At 32.7% G+C, this 12,229-nt stretch overlaps 1 pseudogene; it reads right to left on the reverse strand.

Moving 5' to 3' along the window:
* Positions 1–6,149: 6,149 nt before the first annotated feature.
* On the reverse strand, positions 6,150–7,066 carry LOC148092218 (F-box/WD repeat-containing protein 5 pseudogene; annotated as a pseudogene).
* Between the last annotated feature and the right edge of the window lie 5,163 nt (positions 7,067–12,229).

The following is a 12,229-nucleotide window of genomic DNA, read 5'->3' on the forward strand; positions in this document are numbered from 1 at the left end:
TATACAACAAGAATAAATTTAAACAAATGACAAAGAAAATTTCATTCTATGTAATACTTAGTTCATTATACTCTTAAATGAATATGCCAATCTATGTTCATCAATAGGAGATATGGTGTGGAAAAAAATGAATAAAATTTTACCACCAAGAAACAGCCTGTTTTATAAGCATAGAAATTGTTGTATTACAATCTATGTGCATTTCTTCTTCACTATGTGCCATAATCAAAGTATTAAAACATATGGATGGAATTCAATATTACTAAATACTATTTCTCTTGTATTTTGTGTCAGAGAATTTTGGAATATTTTCTGTTGATTTGTATAAACTTACCCCTTCAGATTGGTTCATTTTGAAAAGTTGTATTGTGCTTTACACTATTATGTGAGTTTATTGAAATTCCAATAATTAATTCATTGTTTTAAATATAATTTTTAATAATTCTTAAACATTTTGTAAAGATTTTTACATCAGTACATTTGCATTTGAATTCTGAATGCGAGGTTACTTGTTATTAATAAGTTTATAATAGGCTGAATAATGCCCTGTTCTTTAGATATCCCATCCTAACCCCTAGAACACGTTACCTTACATGGAAAAAAAGGATGTTGCAAATGTAATTACGATAAGGATATTGAGATGGGGACATTATTGTGAAATATCTGGGGGAGGGGCAATATAATCACGAGTGTCTTTATAAATTAAAAGGGGGAGACAGGAACATCAATCAAAAATTAAATATGATGATGGAAGTAGAAAGTACAGCGATGTGATAGCTGGCTTTAAAGATGGAAGAGGACCATGAGCCCAAGAATTCAGGCAGCCTCTAGAAGGTATAAAAATAAGAGAGTGGATCCTTCATAGGACCTTAAGAAAGAATGAAGCCTGCTGAAAGACCCGTTTTAGTGTTCTGACCTCCAGAACTGTAAGATAATAAATTTGTGTTGTTTAAGCCACTAAATTTGTGGCAGTTTGTTACAGCAGCAAAACGAAAGTAGAACAGTAACTTTTATGTTTGCAAGAGGCTAACCTGAATAATCATATCAACTCTTCAAAGGACTCTTGGAACTAAATATATACTTACCATGTGACACAGCAATTGCACCTTTGGACATTTACCTCCCAAATTAAAACTATGTTCATAAATAAGCCAGTACATAAAAATTCACACCAGACTTATTTGTAATAAGAAAATACTGGAAAAAACAAATTCCCTTAAATGTGTGAATGGTTAAAAAATATGTTGCAATCATGCAATGGAATACTGCTCAGCTATACAGAAAAATGAGCTGTTGGTACACGCAACAGCCTGCCATGTCTGATGTGATTCTGAATGTATACAGAAGAAATGTTTAAGAAAACTATATTATAATGAGGCATAAAGTTAAGTAAGATTGCTATACTTGATTCTAGTAAAATGATGACATCTGTAGAGTGTGACATCTGTAGAGTGCATATACAGTAAATACCTGGAGCAAACACTAAAAATGTCTACAAAGAGATATATTCAAAAACACTACAAATGTATCAAAATGGAAATCTAAAAAATATTCCAGTAACCCACAGGAAGGCAAGAAGAAGGAGAAGAGATTAAAAACTGAGAGAAGAAACAGATATCAAAAAATAAAATGGCAGGCTTAATCCCATACACATAAATCATTACAAGGAATGAACATTGTGCAAGTACACTAATTTAAAGACAAGGATTAGAATGGTGGGTTTAAAAGCATTGCATAATTACATACTCTCCATAAGAGACTCACTTGAAGTATAATAAACATAGGTAGGTTCAAAGTCAAAGGAAGGAAAAAGATATACATCAACATTAATCAAAAGAAAGCAGGAGTGGCTATATTAATATCAGATAAAATAGATTTCAAAGCAAAATAAATTATCAGGGACCAAAAAATACATTGCATAATGGCAAAAGGTCAGCCTACCAAGAAGACAGAGCAATCCTACATGCACATGCATCGAACAACAGCTGCAAATTATGTGAAATAAAAAGTGATAAAACTAAAAGGGGAAATACAAAACAATGACTATAACTGGAGACTATAACAATCCCCTTTCAATGGTTGAAAGAACAGCATATAAAAATCTGAAACATTTATAAGGACCCCAAAATGTAATCATCCAACACAATCAATTGACATGTAAAACATTCCATTTGATCACAGAAGAATCCACATCTTTTCAAGCACTAATAGAATGTATGCTACATTATGTTTGTACATCAGAGGACCCAACATAGTAAAGGTAACAATTCTCAAAATCTTAATATCCCAGGAAATTTTTTGTAGATATAAACAAGATATTTCTAAAATTTATATGAAAAAGCAAAGGAATTGAATAGCTAAAACAATTTTGAAAAAGAAGGGTAAAATGGGAAGAATCAGACTGCTGTATTTCAAGCCTTTTTATCAGTAATATAAGACTATGTGATATTGGTGGGAGCATATACACATAGGTCAAAGAAACAAAAGAGAGAACCCCAAAATGGACCCACACAAATATGCTCAACTGACTTCTGACAAAGATGCAAAAGCAAGTCAATCAAAGAAAGATTTTTTTTTTTCAAGAAAAGGTGCTAGAGCAATTGGATATTCATGTGCACATGACAGATAAATAGGTAGGATAGATGATAGATGATAGATAGATAGATGATAGATAGATGATATAGATAGATAGATGATAAATGATAGATGATAGATAGATGATAGATAGATGATGATAGATGATAGATAGATATAGATAGATAGATGATAGATAGATAGATGATAGATGATAGATAGATATAGATAGATAGATAGATGATAGATAGATGATAGATAGATGATAGATGATAGATAGATGATAGATAGATAGATAGATAGATAGATAGATAGATAGATAGATAGATAGATGATGATAGATAGATAGATAGATAGATGATAGATGATAGATAGATAGATAGATAGATAGATAGATAGATAGATAGATGATAGATAGATAGATAGATAGATAGATAGATAGATAGATAGATAGAGATAGATAGATAGATGATGATAGATAGATAGATAGACAGATGATAGATGATAGATAGATAGATAGATGATGATAGATAGATGATAGATGGATAGATAGATAGATAGATAGATAGATAGATAGATAGATGATAGATAGATGATGATAGATAGATAGATAGATAGATGATATAGATAGATAGATAGATAGATAGATAGATAGATAGATAGATAGATGATAGATGATGATAGATGATAGATAGATAGATATAGATAGATAGATGATAGATAGATAGATAGATAGATAGATAGATAGATAGATAGATAGATAGATATAGATAGATAGATAGATGATAGATAGATAGATGATAGATAGATAGATGATAGATAGATAGATGATAGATAGATGATAGATAGATGATAGATAGATAGATGATAAATAGATAGATAGATAGATGATGATAGATAGATGATAGATAGATGATAGATAGATAGATGATAGATAGATTAGATAGATAGATAGATAGATAGATAGATAGATAGATGATAGATAGATAGATAGATAGATAGATAGATAGATAGATAGATAGATGATAGATAGATAGATAGATGATAGATGATAGATAGATGATAGATAGATAGATAGATAGATAGATAGATAGATAGATAGATAGATAGATAGATAGATAGATGATAGATAGATGATAGATAGATAGATGATAGATAGATAGATGATAAATAGATAGATAGATAGATGATGATAGATAGATAGATAGATAGATAGATGATAGATAGATAGATGATAGATAGATAGATAGATGATAGATAGATGATAGATAGATAGATGATAGATAGATAGATGATAAATAGATAGATAGATAGATGATGATAGATAGATAGATGATAGATAGATAGATGATAGATTAGATAGATAGATAGATAGATAGATGATAGATAGATAGATAGATAGATGATAGATAGATAGATAGATAGATGATAGATAGATAGATAGATAGATAGATGATAGATAGATGATGATAGATGATGATAGATAGATAGATAGATGATGATAGATGATAGATAGATAGATGATAGATAGATAGATAGATAGATAGATAGATAGATAGATAGATGATAGATAGATAGATAGATAGATAGATAGATAGATAGATAGATAGATAGAGATAGATAGATAGATAGATAGATAGATAGATAGATAGATAGATAGATAGATAGATAGATGATAGATAGATAGATGATAGATAGATGATAGATAGATAGATAGATAGATAGATGATGATAGATAGATAGATGATAGATAGATAGATAGATAGATAGATAGATAGATAGATAGATAGATAGATGATAGATAGATAGATGATAGATAGATAGATAGATAGATGATAGATAGATAGATAGATGATAGATAGATGATGATAGATAGATAGATAGATGATGATAGATGATAGATAGATAGATGATAGATAGATAGATAGATAGATAGATAGATAGATAGATAGATAGATAGATGATAGATAGATAGATAGATAGATAGATAGATGATAGATAGATAGATAGATAGATAGATAGATAGATAGATAGATAGATAGATAGATGATAGATAGATAGATTAGATAGATAGATAGATAGATAGATAGATAGATAGATAGATAGATAGATAGATGATAGATAGATAGATGATGATAGATAGATAGATAGATAGATGATGATAGATGATAGATAGATAGATGATGATAGATATAGATAGATAGATAGATAGATAGATAGATAGATAGATAGATAGATAGATAGATAGATAGATATAGATAGATAGATGATAGATAGATGATAGATAGATAGATAGATGATAGATAGATAGATGATGATAGATGATAGATAGATGATAGATAGATAGATAGATAGATAGATAGATAGATAATAGATAGATAGATGATAGATAGATAGATAGATGATAGATGATAGATAGATAGATAGATAGATAGATATAGATAGATAGATAGATAGATAGATAGATAGATAGATAGATGATAGATAGATAGATAGATTAGATGATAGATGATAGATGATAGATGATAGATGATGATAGATGATAGATAGATAGATAGATAGATAGATAGATAGATAGATAGATAGATAGATAGATAGATGATAGATGATAGATAGATAGATAGATGATAGATAGATAGATAGATAGATAGATAGATAGATAGATAGATAATAGATAGATAGATAGATAGATAGATGATAGATGATAGATAGATAGATAGATAGATAGATAGATAGATAGATAGATAGATAGATAGATAGATGATAGATAGATAGATAGATAGATAGATAGATGATAGATAGATAGATAGATGATAGATAGATATAGATAGATGATAGATAGATAGATGATAGATATAGATAGATGATAGATGATAAAGAGGTAGAGATAGATGATGGGTAGATCCTGGATTTAAACCTTACAACTTTCACAGAACTTAACTCAAAAGAGATCACAGATTTAAAATGTAAAACTGTAAAACTTTAAGAATAAAATATAGGAGAAAATATTTTGAACCTAAGGGTTTGATGATAAGTTCTTAGACATAACAGAAAAAAATTCTTTAAAATAAAAAATTGGTTAATATGAAATCATCAAAAACAAAGTTCACAGTCTATGAAAACTATGAAAAGAAAAGACTAGCTACTCATTTGGAGAAAATATTTTCAAACCAAGTATTTGACAAAGGACTTATATCTAGAACATAAAAAACACTCAAAATTCAGCATTAAAACACGCAAACACTGCATTTAGAAAATGGGCAAAAGATATGAAGAAAATTCACCAAAGATGATATATGTATGACAAGTGAACAAGAAAAGATGTTAAACATCACTAGCCATTAGAAAGATGTAAATTAAGACCATGATGCAGTATCACTGTATACTTGTTGGAACAAATAAAATGAAAAATAACAACAGTACTAAATACTGATCAGGACATGGAGAAACTTGATTTCTCATACTTTGCTAGTGAGAGTGTAAAATGATACAGCTACTGTTTTTCACTAAATATATACTAAACAGAGCCCAGCAATTGTGCTCCTGGGCATTATCCCAGAGAAATAAGAATATGTTCATACAGAAACCTGTACATGATTGTTCATACCAGCAACGCTGCCCTCCATGGGCTTGGTGTGGTCCTGAGCCAACAGCTGAGCCACCTTGGTCTCCAGGGTGCACTCAGCCAGCTGCAGCTGCACTGGGGGTCCAGGAGTCGCCACAAACCCTCCTTGGGGCGCCGACCTGGAGCCGGGCTGGCCACCTCAACCTAGTCCTCGTCTTCGCTTCCCAGGGCAAAGATGCAGCTGGGTGCCCACCAGCGTCCATAAGGAGGTCTAGGCTGTGGAAACAGCCACAGTGAGCCACTCACTGCGTGGATGGTGCTGGCGTTGAGGTTCCAGAGCCCTTCACCACGCGGACGTCCTGGGACTCCACATCCTGGAAGACATTGCTGATAAAGAGCACCCAGCAGGAGGCGATGACTCCAATGTCGTGCAGCTTCCCCAATATCAGGCTGGTCTCCGTGAGCCACCAGCTGAACACTTCCTAGGGCTTGTTGCACACGCGGAACAGATGCGAGAAGTTGTCTAGGATGATGACCATGATCTCCACAGAGGAGGAGCTGTGGGGCCCCAGGAACACCCTCTAGGCCAGCATCAGCAAGTCGTCCTGGTTGAACTGAGAGAAGTGGGTGTAGCTCCAGTTGTAGGGCTGCATGTGTGTGCTGTGCAGCAGCAACTGAACAGTCAGGTGGTTCCAGATTTTCACTCTGCAGTCTTTGCAGCAGGAAGCCCACTGGTAACCCGAGTGGGAGAAGCTGAGGTGCAGGACAGGGTCAGTGTGCTCCTCCCACCTGTACCTCCATGCAGGGCCCTGTGTCCCACAGCTGCCAGAATTCCTGGTACCAGGACTTGGCCTCAGGGTTTCAAAGCAAGTAGTGGGCCACCTGGTGGTAGTGGTAGAACTGCTCCTTCCACACAGGGCCTGCCATTAGCAGCACACCATCCCAGTGGGCATCATGTCCACAGTGTTCAGGGAGATCTGGTAGACCTGCCTGTCGGGGTGCAGAGGGGCGGCGTGGCCCCCATGCCCATCATGACATTCTGGCCAGGCAGACCCAGGCCACCTCAGCTGGACTGCTCTGCCTTTGCCCGGCACCCAGCCTGGGCCCCCTGGCCTGCTTCTGCCCACTCTTCAATCTATGTAGAATTTCCTTAGATCAATGCAACCACATTACCGAATAAAGTCAGAGATGATAATTATTTATTTGCAAAGAATTTATATCAGAAAAAAATTAGAGTTGTGCTTCAGGCTTTACCTAACAAAAAGCATGCAAAACAGAAGACAAAAACTTTATATTGTAATCATATACTAAAATATTTTATCCTTGGTTCTAATCCGGACAGTAGATGTTTAGGGAATTGTTAAATGTTCTTTCCCTATCTCTTTTCATATATATATATGAAATGGTGTAATATGTGAGAATGTTATAAATAACTAAACTGACATGTTAAATATGATCAAATTCATTTTTATATAATTATGATTCCAATTTCATCATTGAAGTTATCTAGGAAGTGAATTAACAATGTTTAGGTCATTTAAAATCATATGGTAATTAATATTAATGTTTCTGTTGTTATTATTCAGAACAAAAGAAATTAACTGACCTAATATTACTATAACATTTGGCAGACAGCATGCCTGCAGAGTTTATTGATTACAATTTGCTTTTATAAAAATGTAATAAATATAATTAATGACAAGAGTAGTTCATTGGTATAGTCCATCATCAGGTAAGATTGCTACCTTTAGAATTCTGCTCTGGATATGTCTACATAGTGTCAAGTTACATAAATTGACCCTACTTGCCATCTTCACTTTTAAGCTAGTTATAGGCACAAAAGGGAGGCCATTGAGTGCTTTGACACTGAGTATATGAAGCCTTTATTTGTTATCTTGAAATCGCTCTAGTATTTTGGACATAACTGGAAGTTTTCAACTGGATCACAGAATTGTCAAATCCATTACCAAACCTGCCAAGGAAACACACAATTCATACTGTTTTCCTTGTATATTTTTCCTTTCTGGTAACAATTTAATTTTATAGCAATATTAAATCTCTTCAGGTGAAGCATTTGAAGAGAGTCATTGGAACTGACTGTTTGTTAAAGGCTCTTGACCTCTGATCTCCCAATTTATTGCACTACCATGGGTATGTTAGAAATCCAAAAGAAGAAACAGCTGGAAATATTTAAGTATTGGAGGGAACAGATTTGTAAAATGGAAAAGAGAATGAAATATTACTATGTAAAAAGTACTAAAATGCATGTGTCCACAATTATAAATGTAGAATAACTTAAATATCTCATCAAACATGAGGGCATGAAATCCATAAGTTTTAAAATAATATATTTCTAGTATCCTGGAAAATTTATTACACATTTCATTAAATTATCTGTTAGCAAGTTCACAGGCATCCAAAGGGGAAAACAGTCCCCAAAGTATTTCAGTGTATAGTAAAAAAACAAAAAAAATCCAACAAATTTATTCAATTTAAAAATGTCGCCCGGCCGGGGGTGGCTCAGCAGTTGAGCGTCTACCTAGGATCCAGGCAATCAGGGTTCGATTCCTGGTCAGGGCACATGCCCGGGTTGTGGGCTGCAGCCGATCAATGACTCTCTCATCGTTGATGTTTCTATCCCTCTCTCTCCCTCTCCTTTCCTCTCTCTGAAATCAATAAAGATATACTTAAAAATAATAACAATAAATAAATAAAAATGTCAAACAAAATATATATTGTACTTATATATCACAGTTTTTTCACAAATAGAAACTGAAATTAGTAGTTTAATAACTGTGTTTGCACTCAGGAGAAAGGAGCTGACAGAATAAGTACAGAGTTGAGAAATTTAGGGTCTAAATTTAACACTTTTTGTATTGACACTGGAAAAAACTGACACTAAGAAATAACATGCGATTCTTACACAGTCACTAAGCTAATTGACATCAGGTCCCCTTTCTACTAATCAATTTCTTTTTCCATTTTCCTACATGTAAATTTAAAGTTTTAACAACTGACCTCCTTTTGTTGTACTTTTTGGTAACAATTAACAATTATATTATTTAGTGGGTTTTGTTTTGATAGCTACTTATACTAGATAACATAATTTGGGGTAAAATTAAACACAGAAATTAAATTAATATGCTTTTTTTTATGTTAAAATACACAATGAAAAGTTCTGTTTTCAATTAGGATTTAGAAAACTTCAAGATACCATCACTCTTATGCTAATATCAAGATAATCTAAAAAATCATAACTTTTCTTTAGCCCAGAGATATGAGATCCCAAGTTAACGAGGTAAACTGAATTCCAAAGCATAATAAACCCCTTCAAAAAATGAAGCACACAAACCACTCAGAGTACAGAGGAGGTGAGAGTCATAAAAGAAGAAAATAGGTAAAATTGTAATATAGTCTTTAAAACAATGTGGGTTGCTGTGACTGTTTGGAATTCCTGAAAGTTACAGGCAAAAGAGGAGTCTTCATGCACTTGGAAGCTCTTTTCCAGACTAGAAGATGGACAGGTGATTGATTTATTGGACATATCAGAAATTAGCTTTAGAATATCTGTAATTTTTATGTTCAAATAAGTAGATGGCAAGATGGAGACTTATACTAGAAAATAAAAATCTTGGGAAAAAGAATCAGACATATATTTCAGATTTAAAATTGCAAATATTGAAAGTAAGATGGTTTTAACAGCAGAGTGGGCACAGCAAAAAAGAAAGAATTAAAAAATACATCAATATAAAGTATCCAAACAGAATCATGACAAACAAACAGGATGGAAATTTCAGAAAATACTGTAAGATATATTTGACAAATGTGATAATTACTGGCCATAAGCAAGCTTCTGGAAAGTTGAGCCAACTTTCCAGAGGAAAACAAAAGAAGCTGTAGTTTAACTCAGGAGTTGTGCAAGGAACCATACCCACCCTTACTCAGGAACAGTTCCCTGAGCCACTCCAGGGAGATCTTCCAACAATCTTGCCACATGCAGAATCTCTGCCTCTTAACAGCTGAATGGGTCCATTCATGGGCTAAAGCACTGGATCAGAATTAGGTGTGGATGAGTTGTATAGCCAGAAATCCCTCACCTTTCCAGAGAGATGAACTCATTTCACCTATTAATGTCTGGTGTACAAATAGGTGGCTACACAGTCTTTATACACAATAGCTCTGAAACAAGTGGCAAAAACAAAGCTATATATACATATATATAATTTTCATATGTACATGAAAATTTTGAGAAACTATTGAGCTAGAGTTTTTCAAAACTGAAATAATATATGAATGGACTTACCAGATTTGTCCTGCTTAAGACTCAGTCAGAATAAATACATTTTCATTTTGCACATCATAATAAAACTAATGAATATGAAAGATAAAGAGAAAATACTTAAGCAGCCAGAGGGGGAAATGGATGTTATCTTCAAAGGAATAGCAATAAAGCTATAGCTGACCTTATAAAGAAGAAATAGAAGCCTCAGGAAAATGGAAAATATTAAAGGCAAAAAATTGTCAACATACATTTCTGTTTCTTCTAAAACAAAGTAAAGATGAAGTAGAGGAAATTTTAGACCATCAATATAAAAGAATTTATCACTTTTCCCCCCTGAAATAAACTAAATACTAAATTAAGTTCTTTAAGTTAAAATAAAATTATTTTAGATAAAACATGGTAATGTAGGGAAGAAGGAAGGGAAATAGGAAAGTTATAAAAGCTGTTAAATATTTAAGGCTTGACTATATAAAGCAATAATAGTACATCTAGTAGGGGTTAAATATATGTAAAACTAACATGCAAGGCAATCATAATTCAAAATATGAGAAAGTAAAAATAAAGGGCTCAGAAACAGTGCTTTCCGACAAAACTGCCAATATTATTTAAACTTTTAATTGTGATCTGTCCAATGAGATAGACACCAATCACTTGTGCCTATCTGCACTAGTAATATAACTAATACAACTGAGAAACTGAATTTTTAATTTTATTTAATTAAGTACAATTCGCATTTAAATGGCCACATGTATCTAATGACTACTGTATTGAACATTGAAGTTCTAAAGATATTTGCATTTCCTGGGAAGACATAAAGTACCAATTCATACTGAGTTGTAAAAAAAAATAGTAATAAAATACTTAAGTTTTACTCCTTAGGATAACCACTAAAAGAATAGTAAAGGACTTAACAAATGTCAATCTAATAGAAGGTAAAGAATTAAATAATATTTGAAGTGTGTTTAATCTTAAAAATGGTGAGAGATAAGAAGCAATGGAATATGAACCTTGATAACATATAAAATAAATTGCAACATAGTAGATACAAATCTTCACACTTTAATAATTACATTATATTTAACTCACTAAATACTCTAATTAGATAATCAAATTGCAGACTCTCTTATCTGGCCTTGTACTGAAATGGATTATGCATTGGAAATTTTCCTAAATATTGCTTAACTTGGCAATCTCAGCCATGAGATTCCCAAAATATTATTGACATTCACAAGAGCTATCTTTTCCTTTTAAAGTCCAACACTGGATCTTCTTCCATATTTTTAAAAGTCCTTTGATTGACAAGAATAATTAGAAAACCTTAATAGGCTGATAACAACTAATGATATTGAAGGAGTTGTCAAAAAACTCCCAGCAAATAAAAGCCCTGGAATGAATGGCTTCAGGGGTTTTGCCAAACATTAAAAGAAGAATTAATACCAATAGTCCTCAAACTATTCAAAAAATTTCAAGAGGAGGGAAGACTTCCAAGCTCTTTTTACGAGGCCAGTATTATTCTAATTCCAAAACCAGATAAGAAAGAAAATTATAGGCCAAGATCCCTGATGAGCATAGATACTAAAATCCTGAACAAAATATTAGCAAATCAGATCCAGTAATACATAGAAAAAATCATACACCATGACCGACTAGGATTTATTCCAGGAATGCAAAAATGGTTCAATATTCACAAATCAGTAAATGTGATACATCACATAAACAAAATAAAGGACAAAAATCATATGATCATAACAAGACACAGAAAAAGCATTCCACAATATCCAGCACCCATTTATGTTAAAAACTCTCAG

This window comes from Miniopterus natalensis, chromosome 10 (genome assembly GCF_054644295.1).
Source record: "Miniopterus natalensis isolate mMinNat1 chromosome 10, mMinNat1.hap1, whole genome shotgun sequence".
NCBI lineage: Eukaryota > Metazoa > Chordata > Mammalia > Chiroptera > Miniopteridae > Miniopterus > Miniopterus natalensis.